The sequence below is a fragment of the Ammospiza nelsoni genome, chromosome 12 (assembly GCF_027579445.1).
Source record: "Ammospiza nelsoni isolate bAmmNel1 chromosome 12, bAmmNel1.pri, whole genome shotgun sequence".
Taxonomy (NCBI): domain Eukaryota; kingdom Metazoa; phylum Chordata; class Aves; order Passeriformes; family Passerellidae; genus Ammospiza; species Ammospiza nelsoni.
Window position 1 is genome coordinate 9,513,953 of NC_080644.1, and position 15,593 is coordinate 9,529,545.

Here is a 15,593-nt window from a genome sequence, read left to right on the forward strand (position 1 = left end):
TCTCCAGATCTCAGGGAGCCTAAGAGCAGTGGGGAAGTGATGTGGGAATAGCTGGGTGGACTCAGGTGAGAAACTGACCCCAAAAAGTGCACTGACTCCCACCATACTATAATTCCAGGGCAGGGATGTGGCTGGTGTGGGCTTTGTCCTGTATTTTCCTGACTTCTGTGCTGGTGATTCCCCAGCAGCCTTTCTGCTGGGTTTTGGAGCGTTGGGGACTGAGTGGTGGCACTTTAGGGACAGAACCTCTCCAACACAGCACTCATGGAGCTGACATTGTGCTGTGAGGGCAGGGAAGCACCAAACATCAAGGGTGGCTGCTTAGGACATCTTTAGACCCTGAGAAGAAGGATCCAAAGCTTGTTGGTCCCAGATGAACGGTTGATCTGCAGAAATGCCACAGCTCATTCTCAGGACAACCCTCTTAGCACCCAGTGCCTCACTTTCCTCAGTTATGCTGATGGCAACTGGAGGCACAGACATCCCCCCTGTGCCCATCCAGTGCCAAACATGGCCTGGGCACAAGATCCCAATCCCAACATAGGAACTTTCCTGAAGGCTGTGGCAAATCTGCTGAGGAATGAAGCTTATTTTCCAGCTGCTTAGTCTTCTGAGAGCTCTGCCCCTCAGTGAAACTGGACTGAAAGCAGCTATTGTGGATGGCCCAGCATGGCTGCAGTCCCTGAGGAGGGCGGGCTGGCACTGCAGGGCAGGCAGCTGCCACCAAACCCCACAGCCCATGGCCAGGTCACTGGGCACTTCTGCCCAGCTGGAGAGGAATCTGCTGGAACCTCCATCAACACACCTTGGGTGTGACATTTCAGGTGTTGTCCCTAGACTGATGCCACTGGAGCGGGTCTCACCCAGGGCAGGGTGTTACATCCTGCAAGCCCTGAGGGTGTAACACAAACCCCAGGGCTGGAACACAAAAGCAAGGACAGATTTGGATGCAGATTTCGATGCAGATGCCTGTTAACTGGGGGGACTGCAAATGCCTGGAAACTGGTAAAAAATGCTGCAGAGAACATTCAGCAAAGGACATCCAAGCACAGGACACCATTTCTTCTTCAGCCAGCTGAGTGCATCTGGAGAAGGAACAAAATGCTAGCAGGAGCAAGCGGGCAGCTCAGCCTGGCTGTGGCTCCAGGCCCCCACCCTCTGGACACAGGAATGAGCTCCTGGCACTTGGGCACCGTGCAGAAGTACAGACCCCATCATTTACCTCCAAGGCTCCTTGCCCAGCTGGTTTTCCCCACCAATCTGTACTCCTGGTTCCTGACACACCAACCTTTGCTTGCACCCCCATGCCCCCGCAGCAGATCCCCAGCTGTGCCATGGCTGTTCTGAGTGATGGCTCAGGGGGTTTCCTGAGATGCTGGCAAAATCCAGGCAGGCTGAGGCACAGCTGTAAGGATTCCTTTTCCTGAATGCTGTGCACTGAGCAGGATGCTGCAGGGTCTGGTGAAGGATGGCCAGAGCTGTGGGGCTGTTTGACAGCAGTCAATCAACCCATCAAGCCCAAGGTCCTTGTGGCAGGCAGCTCCCAGGAGCAGCTGCCTGCTGCTGGCAGGGTTTTCATCCCTGACTGACATTCCTCTACTGTGACCCTCCAGGGAATCCCTGCCAGACACTGGGATATGAAAGGGCTTTCTCATTATCATGGCCCCTTCTCCCAGCAGGGAGAATCAGCATTTCAAGAGGACAGGGAGCTTCAGGAAGGTTGGCAGAGCTTCCTGACCCTCAGCTGACTGGGCTGGGGCTCCCATTTCCTTTCCTGGATCAACAAAGAGCTCCAGAGGCTTGTGAAAGGAGTGATTCAGCAAAACAGGATGAGAGGAGAGGCAGAAACACTAAGTCAGCACAGCTGGATGGGGTCAAATTCCCATCCTGTGAAAGCCATGGGGAGCAAGGCTCAGGTGTCCTACTCCCTCAGGCACAGGGACAACTCCTGACAGTCCAGCTGTTCTGGATACCAGCCCTGGAGTCAGGAACACAACAGGAAAACAGCGTTGTTGGTTTTGTTTTTTATTCCCATTACCAGAAAGATCAAGTCAGACTGGCCTGGCATGCGATGGAGTGGGTGGGAAAGCCATTTTGCCTGAAGAGGAGGAAATGCCATCCTCAGTCCCCAATCACAAGCATTGAAAAAGCTGAATTATAGCAGCAGAACTGGTTGAAACCATCCGTTCTGGTTTAAAAACATGCTCTGCTGATTTGGCTCCTAGTTTCTGACCTGTTGGAAGTTCACATTTCTTCTGTAAACACAAAGAGTTTAAGCTTACTTAATTAAAAAAACCCAGAAAGCTGCAATTCCCACACAGTTGTGTGGCTCCAACAGCCAGGGCTTGCAGAGAAATCCACCAATACCCTCAAAATGGGAGAGCTGAGAGCCCTGAGCAAAACATGGTCCTGAAAAATGAAGTCTCTGAACTGAGAGCCCTCAGCTTTTGTGTCCCAACTCCTGACAATCCAGCCAGGACACACACTCTAAAGCCAATAGCTTTAGATAAGTGATATATTTACATCAATGTAACTGTGACCAGAGACTGACCATCAGCTTCAAATCCAGGAAAAGTGAGATAATGTGCACATTTAGGCAACTGGAAAATCTTTTATCTTTTGTCCAAAGCTGGTGTCTGATTTCAAGACAAGATCTTTCCAAGACACACTTTATTTAAAGGAAATAGTTAGTGCTTGGTTCGATTCCTGACCTGCTCACAGCAGGCTGGGAGTGACGCTGCCAAAGCCTTGGGGTGCAGAGATTTGGGCACCCCAAGCGCCTCTCCAGGCCGGGGAGTGTGGGGGAGAGCAGAGAGCAGCTCTGGGGTCCGGCTCACTCCGTGACTGGACCCCTGAGCCCCCCACAGCACCTCCGTCCCTCACCGGATGGGACAGCCCCACCTGCCCAGGGAAATGGGAAGGAGAAGGGGTTGGGGGCTTCCAGCCACACAACTGGCTCCGCCGCCTCGGACACCGTGCAGGGCTGTCCGCCCCGAGCCGCCCGCGGTTCCTGACAGCGCTGATGGAGATCGGACTCGTCGCCCTCCTCCGGTTCCAGCGGAGCCCCGCGTCGGCGGGCCTGGTCAGCTCCGTGCGGGGAACGGCAGAGCGGCGGGGACAGCGGGGTCCCGTGTGCATCGCGCCGTGCCCGGCCCCGGCCGTGGCCACACGCTCCCCATCACCGTCCCCTCCCCGTGCCCGGGGCTGCCCCCGCTCCGCGCACCCCACGGGCGCTCGGGGGGCTGCTGCGAGCACTTGGGAGCAAAGCCCCGGTGCAGGCGCTCGCCGCACGCTCCGGTGCCCGGTCCCGGTCCAGATCCCAGTCTTGGTGCCCTGTCCCAGTGACCGATCCCAGTCCAGATCCCGGTACCGGTGACCGATCCCGGTCCAGATCCCAAATCTGGTGCCCTGTCCCGATCCCAGTCCCGGTGACCGATCCCGGTCCAGATCCCAGTCTCGATGCGCTGTCCCTATCCCAGTCTCGGTGCCCGATCCCTGTCCAGATCCCAGTGCCGTTGCCCTGTCCCGATCCCGTACAGATCCCAGCCTCGGTGCCCTGTCCCGATCCCAGTCCAGATCCCAGTCTCGGTGCCCTGTCCCGATCCCAGTCCCGGTGACCGATCCCGGTCTAGATCCCAGTCTCGATGCGCTGTCCCGATCCCAGTCTCGGTGCCCGATCCCTGTCCCGATCCCAGTCCCGGTGCCCTGTCCCGATCCCTGTCTAGATGCCAGTCCCGGTAACTGATCCCGGTCCCGATGCCGGTCCCGGGACAGCCCCGACCCAGCCGGGTGTCCCCGCGCGCAGGCGCGCTCCGGCGGGCTGCGGTGACGTCAGCGCCCCCCGCCCGGCGATGGAGCCCGGCTGATGCCGGTGTGTGTCGCGCCCGCCCGCCCCGCGCTCCCCCCGCCGATGCCTGCGCTCGGCGGCGCCCGCCCGCCCCGCTGCGCCGCCCGCCCCGCGCTCGGGGCCGGGGCCTCCGCCGGACCGCACCGCACCGGACCGGACCGCCCCGCACCGAGCCCCGCCGAGCCGCCACGGACCTGCCGCGGGTGAGTGAGTGCCCAGCGCCCGGCGCGGCGGGGAGGGTCCCACGCCCCGCGCTTCGCTGCCGCCCGCACCCGCTGGCCCCGGTAGCGCAGAGCCCCGGCAGGTGCGGGGCAGCGGGACAGAGGCGGTCGCACGCCCCCCGTCCCCGTGCGGGGCGCCCACCCGAGGGTCGGAACACGCGTGGACCCCCCCGCCCGCCGCCGCCGCCCCGGTGCGCCCAGCCCTGCCCTGCCGCTGGCCGGGGAGCGCCGGGGCCGCGCTGCCGGGCGCTCGCCAGCAATTCAAATTGAAATAAACCAGTTAAAAATCGGGTCCCGCCGGTCTGGGAGCTTTGCGTGAGCACCGGCTGCGTGGGGCGGCCCGGGACCCGCTCGGCTGCGTGGGGTGGCTCGGAACCCCTCTCCCCGGCGTGGTCTGCGTTGTTTTTCTTTTAGTCTGGGTTTTTAGAGGAAGAAAAGTGCTTTTTTCTAGCCGTCACTGGCTGCTCGCTCTATGGGCAGTGGGGCAGCACACCCCACTCGTGTCGCAGCTGGGGCTGGGAGGGTCGGGCACCGTGGGGATTTTTGGAGCTCCTGCTGCTGCGGCAGTGCCGGATTTAAAGTGCCGGTGCTTGGGACAAGCCGGGATGTGAGCAGGGACATCTCCCTGTTCACAGGTAGGAAAGCTGAGCGGCCGCTAAGTGAGGAGCCCGAGGCCGCACAGGAAATGTGCGGCGGAGCCGGGACTGAACCCCAGATTTCCCGTTCGGTGCTTTCCTTGTCTGGCTGGGGGCAGTGGTTTAACCTCACGCTCCCGGGGTAAAGTCCTGCCCAGCTCCCAGCCAGGGCTCCTGCGGTGGCAGCCGGGCGTGTGGCCAGGTGCCAGCAGAACGAGGCCTCTGTGCTGCGAGAGCTGGGTCTGGAGAGCAGGGATGTCCCTGTGGATGGGAGCTGGGTCCAAGGTGGAGACTGGGCTTGTGCCACTCGGGTGTCACATTGGCTTGGCATGCTGGCCTGCGTGAGAAGTGGCCCCATCCTGCTGCTCAGGGCACGCATTGTCTGCACCCCCAAATCTCAGACAATGCGGTTTTTCAAAGGAGTTCTCTGTTACTCTGATTACCTGATGGGAAACTTTTGAGGGACTTGTCTTGTAAGGCCGTGTGACGTACCTTGAAAACCTCATTTACAAGGCTTTCTTGATCTGATTTTTCCAATTTCTGCCCACTAAAAGCATGAACTCTGCCCAGTGCTGTAGGGTGGCTCCAGTTGCACAGGGAGGGTTTCCCTGCTCTTCTCCCTGACCACCTACTCTGGCTGCAGTCCCCAAGCAAGGATCATAGTGTCCTGAGGAGCACTTCTCCATGGGTAGGAAGCCAGAAGTTTACTTCATTATCTGGAACAGCTTATTCTAAACTAATCTCTCTTTAAGAGATGAAGAGGAAGGGAAAACCGCTCAGATGCATTTTATTTACCGTAAAAGAAAACAGCAATTTAATGATAACTTGTATTAACTAGGTTGGGTCTGTGACCTTGATGTATTTTACAACGTAGCTGAGAAGAGGGAGCAGACTGTTCCAGTCTGTTTATTGTTTCCTCTTAGTGCATCCCAGTAACTCGCAGCACACGGATGCCCACACAGTTCTGCAGTCCTGACCCACCTTTGGGGGTGGGAAAGATGAGGCTGTTGCATCTGATTTGCTTCAGATACAGCCTAATCTGTAGCTGGTGTTAATTATATTAGAGATGGGTTGGGGTTTAGCATAGGTTTTTCTGACAGGGCTCAGCCTCCGCAATTCATGCTACTGTAGAAAAGCTGTAGTAACTTGAAGCCCTGAAGTTACTCGTGGGAGCACATCCCTATCAATAAATTCCTTGTTGTAAAGCCAAGTGAAACCAGCCCTCTGGTTTCACTTGGGGACTGCTGGCTTTCACTGGGGAGGCACAGAGATGGATGCAGGTGGTGCTGACAGCCTGGAGCAGGTGAGCCAGGCTGGTACTGAGAGCCATCTGCGTTGTCAGTGTGGGGAGATTTCAACAGCAGTGTGCCTCCAGTTCTCCTTTATATAAGTGTGTCTCCCTGCTCTGCAGGGTTTTCCTTCTATTTAGACCTCCCTCCTGCTCCTCCTCTCCAAAAAGGCTTTCCCCTGGTGTATACCAGCTTTTCCCTCTGCTTTGGTTACTATGGTGCTACTATGTAAAAACAGCTCCTCTTGTAGCTCCTGGAATGATCTGCACCTTGGGTTTGCAGTCCAGCCCTGGGACAGGGGCCTGTGTGCATCCCTTGTCCAGCCTTTCCTTGTCTGTGTGGTGGGACAGGTGATGGATGCAGCCTTGTCTGCAGGGCACGGCTGTGCCTTGCTCCCACAGCACCTCCTCCAGGTTTCTGGGCACCAGGATCTCACTGCTTTGTGCCAGGCTGTCACACAGGTGCATCTCTTGCTATTCCTGAATGTGGGACAGGATCTAGGCTGTGATGAGCCCTGCAAGACCTGCTCACATTCATCCCCTCCAGGGACTGAGCTGATGGCAGAGAGGGCATCAGCTCCCCATGAAAACTGCTGAGAATGGAGACAAACAACTGGGAGTCTGTAGAAACCTGTGCAAATAAAAGGCACAAGATGAGAGCAGACATCTCCTCAGCCCCCCCAGCTTGTGCAAGTTAACCCCCCTAGGGCTGGCTTGTTGCTGCCCACTTTGCTGCAATGGGTCCCTTGCTTCCCTTGCCTGACATTATTATTCCTTTCTGGCTTTCCACCTGATTTGCATGTAAAAAAGCGTGAGGGAGGTTGCCCCATGGAGAGGTCCTTGGTTTGCTCACAGCTAATGTAATTATCGTTGCCCTCATTCTTGCAGGGGGCTGGGATCACCCTGGAACAGAGGGATTTTGTTGGGATTGCAGGAGCCCAGAACCAGGTCCAGGTTCCCCCACCCTGCTCATCCTAAGGGTGATTTGCCCCATGCAGACACAGAATCATGCTGAGTTATCTCTTTGCATGAACTCCATAAGAGATCAGGGGCATTATGTCAGTAACTAAAACACCTGCTCCAGGTGGAATGAGCCTAGTTCTGCTATGGAGCTGTTTTGGAGAAGATCCTGCTTGCTGGTGCCTGATGGTCTTTGTGGTGAAGGTCAGCAGCCACTCTCCATCTTGCAGCTGTGATGGCTCTTCTGCTTTGTTAAGTAGGAGTGGGGTGATGCTTCTAATTATAAAGGAAGAAGCCTTGTGCTTCTCCCCTCCTTTGTTTGTTTGCTTTTTCTCTTTCTTTTTTTCCTCTTGAGAAATGTTCTAAATAACAATGCTTAAAATGTAAATGTAACGAGCTTGCTGAAGTGCCTGGGAAGGCCTGCTTGGGGTGGACTGTGGAGGGGCTCAGGAGCTGGTGATGACACATGGCACAAGAGCAGAGCCCAGGCAGGGGCTGGGTTGTCACCAGAGCAGTCACAGCCATGGCAGCCGTGGCTCATCTCCACGTGGAGGACGCTCTCATGTCCTTCAAAGGCTTTGTGGTTTCTCTTTCCTCTCCCCATTCAGAGGGGCACTGTGAGGGTGCCCACTCCTTCTTCTACAGGCACAATAAGGGGACATTTAAGTGGACTCCCTTTTATCGGTGTGCTCTTCACTCCTTATTCCTGCTTTTATTTTTATCATTAGAAATAGAAAAATTGGACAATGAGCCTTCTAAACTGTGTGTCCAGTTGCAGTCATGGCATCTGTAAGGTCCCTCCTACTGCAGGCAAGTGCTGCCCTTGCTGTTCCAGCCAGGTCCCTCATGTGTTTTAGCATTTGCTTGGGGAAAAAAATGAAATAAAATAACATGGTGTTGAGGTTGCAAAAGTTTCCATTATAGCTCCACCCACACTCCTGCCCAGTAATGCTCAGAAAATTCAGTCTGGGTGATGGGGCTTTCCTGCCTGCTGGGCTGCTTGAGGAGAATGGGAACAGCTTTTGGGATTTAAAAAATTTTTTGAAATTATTATTATTTTAATACAGAGATGCTGGAGAGCCATGTCAGGAATAGGATGGGGAATGAGCTCTGGTGCCTGGCTCCTCCATGAAGAACCTGGGTGGTGCAGGTTTAAAGTGTGGGCACTCAAAATTCACTGAGCAACAGGCAGATGGAGCAGAAAGAGGCTTCCAGAGGGGCTCTGTGCTATTTGTGTCAGTGTTGTTTAACTCTTCTTCTCCTGAAGAAGTGCCTTGGTGTTGTTTTCAGGCTGATTTTGTCCCACTGGTCTAAAGGCATCAGTTTGCTCCTCTGGGAAGGGTAAGAAGGGAGTCAGTTCCTCCTGGAACATGGCTTGGTGTGCAGGATGCTTGCAAATGCTCTGCTCTCATGCCTCAGTAAATAAAGAGGTTTTCATGGGACTTATAAAAAACTTCTCTTTTGGAAATAGGTCAAGCAAATATTTATTTCCCTAAGGTGTCGTGCCAGTGTTGCACAAATACTTGAATGGGTAGTCATTTTATTTTTCACTGCTTTGTTTCTTCCTAAGCACATTCAGTTCTTTTTTTCCAGTGGTGTAGGGACACACATTAATAATTGTATGTAATCAGTGCTGTCCCTCTCTCCATCTGGAAGTCTGTGCATCTTCTGTGGGCTTGGGCTGTAAATTGGAAGCTGTGACACTTTTTTCTTTACATCCAGATGCTTCTCTGCTGTGAGGATATTTTTGTTTTCCAAAAGAGTTTCAGGTCAGTGGCAGGCCAGCTGCTGCCATGAATTTCAAAACAAAACTCCCAGAATACAGCAAAGCTCAACATAATGGCCATGCTGGTGTCTTGCTTTTCTGTCCTAAAGCCTCAGCCATGGTTTTGGGGGTGTGTTTATGGATGCTTGGGTCATCCCACAGATGGAGAGTGCAGTTACTGCCAAAAGCTTGTGCCCTGCTGTCTGCTGGAGCTCCTGTCTTCCCCAAATAATCAGGGATCAGTTGGTGTCTGTCTTTAAAGAGGGATTGAAACTTCTTGCCTGCTCTTAAAATGGTAAAAATAAAGAGTTTAGTTAAGAGGACCAAAATTAGGCTTGAAGTTTTGGATACTTGATCTTAGAGCTCTTCATCTCCAGATGTCCTCCATGTAGGGTAGCAAGGGTTTATGTTGGAGTGCACTGGAGGACTTGGAGTATACTTTGTGTAGGATGTTTGAGATGGGCTTGTCTTGGATGCTTTTTGGTATGTAGAATATTCAATGAAGTCTTGGGTCTCTGTGTGAAGGATCCAAATGGATTCCTGGCTCCTGGTGCTTGTACTCAGGGCAGGCTGCAGTGGCTGGAGACCCTCCTGGTGCCTCCAGCTGCTGCCTCGGGGCATGGCAAGCACCAGGGTCATTCCAGCTTCCAATGATGGAAAGCACTGGGCTGTCTCTTGCAGCCTGCAGCCTTGCAGAGGTGGTCACCTCTCAAGCAGCACCTTGAGCAGGTGGCTTTGGAGACCTTGAAGGGGTGAATGTGATGCCATTTCTCACAGCCCTGCTAAGACAGGTGTTTACACTTTGCATTAAAGGCTAATTGGCTCTTGCATTGTTTCCTGGCTGTGGGATGGCCCTTGGAGACAGATCAGCCTGACCCGTGCTGGAGGTTGTGCAAGCCTGCTGTGTGCTGTGCTTTGATTTGTTAAACAGGATGTAAAAGCAGGCTCCCCATCTGAAATGCATCCTGCTCTTTCTTTCTTTGCTAGGAATCATTTCCACGTCAGAAAACATTTCAGAGAAGGGGAGTGTCTCTGTTTGATAGAGGCAGAGCTGACTTGAACCCAAAAATCCAAGCACAGACCCCCTCAGCTGTGCTGGCACAGGGGAGGCAGGCTGTGGGCTGGGGTGTGAGCAAGCAAATGATGTGAATATTTCATTTAGATCATAGTCCACCTGTTGGGCTTTGCTCCCCCAGCCCTGCATGCACTGGGAAGTGCAGCAGATGTTTTAAATGGCAGCCAGCACTCCCTGCTCCAGTGTCTGCCATCTCCATGTTGCTTTACAGGCAGGAAAGACAGACTGAGGATGATGTAGAACTGCTGCTGCAGCTTTGCAGGTCCTTTGTTTTTAGTTGTTTTCCCTCTGTTGTTCTGTCTGCTTTGGTGGTGTGGTGCTGTCCTGCTCTCCCAGCCTGTGCTGAGCTGTGGCTGCTCTGCCTTGTGCCAGAATAATTTCTGCAGGTTGGAAATTTGGCCCTGGGAACACAGTATTACTGATAAGGTCACTAGAAATGAAGGTTCTGTGGAGGAGGTATCATTTAAACTGGTGTACTGGGGGTTTATTTTACAAAACCCCTCTCCTGTGTGCAGTCACTGTGTGCCCCCCTGCTCCTAACCCTTTTCCAAGCTCCTTTTGCTACTCTATGCTCTCCTGATTTTCCTGGCATCTTTCTCTTTCTTTGTCAGCTCTTTAGATGTGTTTTTCAGTTTTATTTTCTGCTGTGGGGTCACCTGTGTGTTTCCCTTTGGTGTTGCAGGACATTGCTTTTCTTGTAAAACAGGATTTAGGTTTCTGAGCAGCTTGTGGGTGCTGAGCAGTTTGTGGCAAGCAGGAGATTGGGGTGTTTAAAGGAATTTTAAAGCCTTGGTGCTCCTACTTTGATCTTCTCTGGCACCTGGGATAGGTTTTGATTGTTTGTTTGTTTTTGTAGTTTTCAAGGGGATGGGTGGAACGGAGAAGGTGGGGATGAGAAGCAGCCCTTGCTTTGAGGGGTAACTACAAATAAACAGCACTGACAGGTAAACATTTTATCCCCTGTGTGCTCAAAGCCCTGCTGTTGACAATATTGTTGTGCCTGTCCAGGTGAAATGAGATGGTAAATAGCATTTGAGATGCAGAAGTGAAATTAGGGATCTCTCTGCTGGGTATTTCTGAACAAAAGGGGTTCCATAAGGAAGACCTGAGAGCAGGATAATGTGGTCCTTGCTGCTGGATGTTGTTGGGTGTTGCTCTGTCCCTTGTGCTCTCCTGGTGTGAGGATGAAGCTACCAAAGTCCCCCAGAGCTGCTCATGGGGCAGGAACATCATTCCTGCCTCTGTGTGGGCATTTCAGCATTGCTGGAGCCTTGCCCTTGGAAATGGGGGCTTGTTCCCCACCTGTGGGGAGATTTCCCTTCCTAATTGCAAATATCAGCCAAGTGGAAAAGGGTATGGTTCGTGTGAGGCAGTGGAGGATGGGGGAACAGCAGAGGTGTTGATGCACATGGGAGGGTTGCATTGCCTTCCCAAAATATCTGCTCTGTGGATTTCATTTCTGCTCCAGTCCTTAATGCTGGGAAATGCCTTGTGCATCTGCTCTGCTGGGGCTGAGTCTGTCAGGGCATTGTAGGCATGAGGCTGGGAACAAAATGAGAAAAAAAACCCCATGTTGAATGTAAAATGTCATTGATTTCTTTCTCTATTTTTTTCTATTTTTTCCTCTAATTTAATCAATTCCCTACTGGGTTGTAAATTCCAAATGTGAATGGGAAATAATCTCACCAGTACAATAATTAGCATGTAACCAGCAGATGAAGAAAACCCAAACTGCTGAGCTGATTGGTGAATGCTGACTGTTTTTCGAATTAATTTCAATAATCACATCTCCCATTAAAAAGAAGACGGGGTGGGGAGGAAGTCTTAAATTTTCGTCAAGCTCAATGTAGCGAAAAATGGTATGTGCAGTGTAGCTGTTCTGCATGTGATTAGAAGAAAGAGCTGAGGGAGGTTCCTGCAGCTGAATTAGCAACAAAGTATTGCTAATTTTACAACCAAGTAGCTCAATTTCACCTGCTTTTTTTGAGAGGAGAAATAGAATTGTAAGTGAAATATCCATAATTGTATGTAGGTGTCTAACAGTAAATAGTCTTCTAGTTCTTCTAGTAGAGGAAAATATTCCCTTGCAGTTGTGCTTTGCTGCAAGATGCAAAAACAAGTCCACTGGAGTAGCAGTGAAATATGGCCATTAGCAGAAATATGTTTAGTGTGCATCCATCCAGCTCCCAAATATTTTGTTCTTGTGCTTTGAAGGGAGAGATGGAAATTGGTGTTTGGCGATTTCAGAGCATCCAGGAGCTGCACACCCTCTTGGCACAGGGACCTGCAGCCCTGCCCTGCCTTCCTCTCCTGCTGTTTTTTGGCTGGTTCTGCCCCAAAGGTGGGTGGTGTTTGGAGGATTTAGAAATGCTCTCTCAGCCCTGATACCTGCAGGTGTCACATCCAGACAGCACAAGGAAAGGTCATCTCTGCAGGGCTGTACCTGGCAGCTGGTCTAATTATGCACCTGAGTTCACAGTCAGGATTAGCAGAGATGATTTTATCTCCTAATGATGTTTTTCCCCTGGTGGCCATGGCCACCTCACCCTCAGGGCTTGTTTTCCACCAGTAGAGCCCAGGTGATGCTGCTACCAGCTGTTGGACCAGAGCATCGCTTTAGAGGTGCTTTTCCAGTCCAGTTTAAACTCAATTTTCAGAACATTTGTGAAGTTATGATAGAGCTTGGTGCTTGTAGGCCTAAATTTTTTCATTTAGAAGTGCAGGGATGGTCTGCAGCTGTATGCAGAGGTGGGTCCACACTGTGCTGCAATGGTGAGAAATCCTGGAGTGTGTGATGGAGCCACCTTTTAATTAATGAAAAATGCTCATTCTGGCATGAAGCTGGTGATCCCATGTGCTCCCTGTTTCCATTGTGGGGAATGTCACCTGCCCAGAGCCAGGGCAGTGACAGCCAGGAGGGAGAGCGTCTCTGGTGTGTGGCACTCAGGTCCTCTCCCTCCCAAAGCCTCAGGATATGCTGGTGTATGATATTATTGTCATATATTATTTAAAAAACAATTTGAAAAAGCCAGGCCAGCCTATGTGCTTTGAGACAGAATTTGTTATTTTATCAATTTGAGCTTGGTGTGCTGTGGGAAGGTCTGCAAGTGGAGCACTATGGGATTTTCTTGGCATGTTTTCCTAATGTTAGAGACTGTCTCAAAGAAGAATCACATTGTTTCATTTCCCCTCCACACTTGATTTTTTTTTTTAACCTAATGCAAAGAACCCTACAATAACCAGTGAGGGAATATGCACATTCTGCACCCAGTTTGTCTGGATTTTTGTGAAAAGCAAGATTTAGCTGGCAATCATGTTATGAGGTATGGATAAAAATATATGTTTTAAACCACCTCACTGATGGCTTTTGCTTTTTTAAAATGCAATTAATTGAGTTACAGATTTGAAAAAAAATCAAAGCAGAGACTGAGAAAAGTCATTTGAGGTGAGTAAACAAGTTGGCTTTTTTTGTTTAAGGAAAGCTCAGAAAATGGCCCACTGCCACTGTGGATGTTAAGGGTACCTTAAACACAGAGTGTCCTACAGTGCTGACAGGCATCCCAAACACCTTTTGTAATAAACCTCTAATTATAGCTTAGTGACTTTGTAGGTTCTCTGGATCAGCTTGGGAATATTGCACTGAAATCAGGGAGAATATTTCTATTTTCTGTGTCTTCTGTGTGAACCAGATTCAGAGCAGGACTTGGTGAGTGTGGTACAGAGTGATGTATTTATGGTGTGTTAGATAGTTGTGCTTGCTGCTTCATGATGCACTTTTGGGGTTAAACTCTGCATTTTGGGAACTGCTTCCTGCATGCAGCAGTGTGGATTCCCAAGTCCAGAGCCCAGCTGAGCTGGTTGGAAAGGGCTCGGCCGGTGGCCAGCGCCTGCAGCCCATCACTGCCTCCTGATGTCTGCCTCTTGGGGCCCTTGGATTGCAGCCCAGCACTCAGAACCAGAGACTTCAGTCAAAACCTCGCCTTCTTAAAGGGAAACAAAACCTCCAGAGCTTTGTGGTTGTGGAGAAAAGCTGGAAAATGGGAATTCTTGGGCAGAGAGTGGCAGGGAGATGCATTAGCCTGGTTGTTTCCCAGTATCCCAGACTGGGAACAATGCCATGGGGTCCTGGGCTTGACTTTTGGCTCTAGAAATTGGCATGGCAGACAGTGCTAGGTTGGTTCTTTTCTCCTCTTGTTTATTTGTTTCTTCCCCCCTTCATTTTCATACTGTCTCCTGGGAGATTCCAGCTGAAGTCTATTAATTGCTGAGATGTTTCTTTTCCCCCGTGCTGTGGATGCCGGGTCCAGTTTGGCCGCGCGTTGTTTCTGGCACAAAGGGAGGAGCAGCAGGACAGAGGAGCTGTGCTTGTGTTGGGTGTGTGTCTGTCTGTCTGTCCTGCACAGGTGCCCTGGAGGTGTTACACACTCGTGTTTGGGCTCAGCACGTTTCCACAGCAGCAGCAGGGCCAATGCTCTGTGCCACCGAGGCTTGTCCCCCATGAGAAGCTCTGTGTATCCCCCAGGTTTTGATGGACCTTGCTGAGTCAATGTGGGGCTTTATTTATATTTCTCTTGCAAGCCTAAGCTGGAGGTTTGTGAGATGGCTGATCTGATGCCAAGGGATAACTTTGGACAGCTTTCTGTTGATCTAGAAACTCTTGGAGGGGTCTGGGAAGTTGCCCCCCAAAAAGCAGTCACCAGTGGGACACTGCAAAATCCTGAGGATGGATCAAATCTAGTGATAATTCATCAAAGGTTCCTTCTTCTTGACCATCAGCTCTTGAAAATCTGGATCACTTTGCCCTCCTATTGAAGAGATTTCCTCCAGAATTGTGCATTTTTCCCCCATCCTTATCAATCTGAGGTCCTCATGACCCCAGAAGATGGAGTTTCTCTTATGCTGATGCTCCCTGCAAGGGCATCTTTTCTCTCTCCAAGTATTTTGGAGCTTGTGATAAAATTGCAAGGCTTTGGCAGTGCCCATTTGGGTGCTATTTGTGTGCCAAACCCTGCTGAATACATCTTTTATCACAGATTTGTAACAGTAGCTGTTGGAGGGGAGCTTCACGGGAGAAGTGCTTTCAGAAGAATGCTTTTGTAAGGGAACACTGTCCTGCAAAAAAAAAAAAAAAACCCAACATTTTTAATGTTCTAAAATTTGCCCATTAATTTGGGTGAATCAGGTTTTGCTTCCATTTCTAGACAATTTTGTCTGTCTTCTTTGTACAAACTGTTACGCTCCGGGCATTTTTTGAGGGGGAAAAAAAGAAAAAAAAGGCATTTAGGTTCAGCTAAGAAATGCCAGAATCCTTGTTTTGTGTGACTGTCCCCAGGCTGAGCCCCAGCCAGGTCCCTGCAGGAGCTGGGACTGGGACCCAGCTGCACTCTGCTCAGGCTGGCCTCGTTCGGGGTGTGGATAAAGATGGATCTGCTCTTCTGGTCCATGTTAATAGCAGAATTTAAGGAGGAGAAGGGGCAGGAGGGTTTCTGAGCAGGAGATGGAGTGGTAATGAAGGATGTACAGCCTATAGGACAGGGCTCTGGTGTGCTCAGCTCTTGTCTCTGCTCAGGTCCCACTGATGGTCCCTTTGTGGCCACTGTTGAGTTGAGCTGTGTCTCTGCAAGAGCCTGGGATTCCTCAATAAACACAAAGCTTGTCCTCCCACATTTCCCTCATAATTATCTGTGCTTTTCCTTTAATAAAAGGATTTTTCATGGGAAATCTTGCCTTCAAATCACACTGGTGTCCAAAAGTGTTCTGGATGCTGAGCATCCCCTCTCCAAGGAGGAGGGGCACAGCACT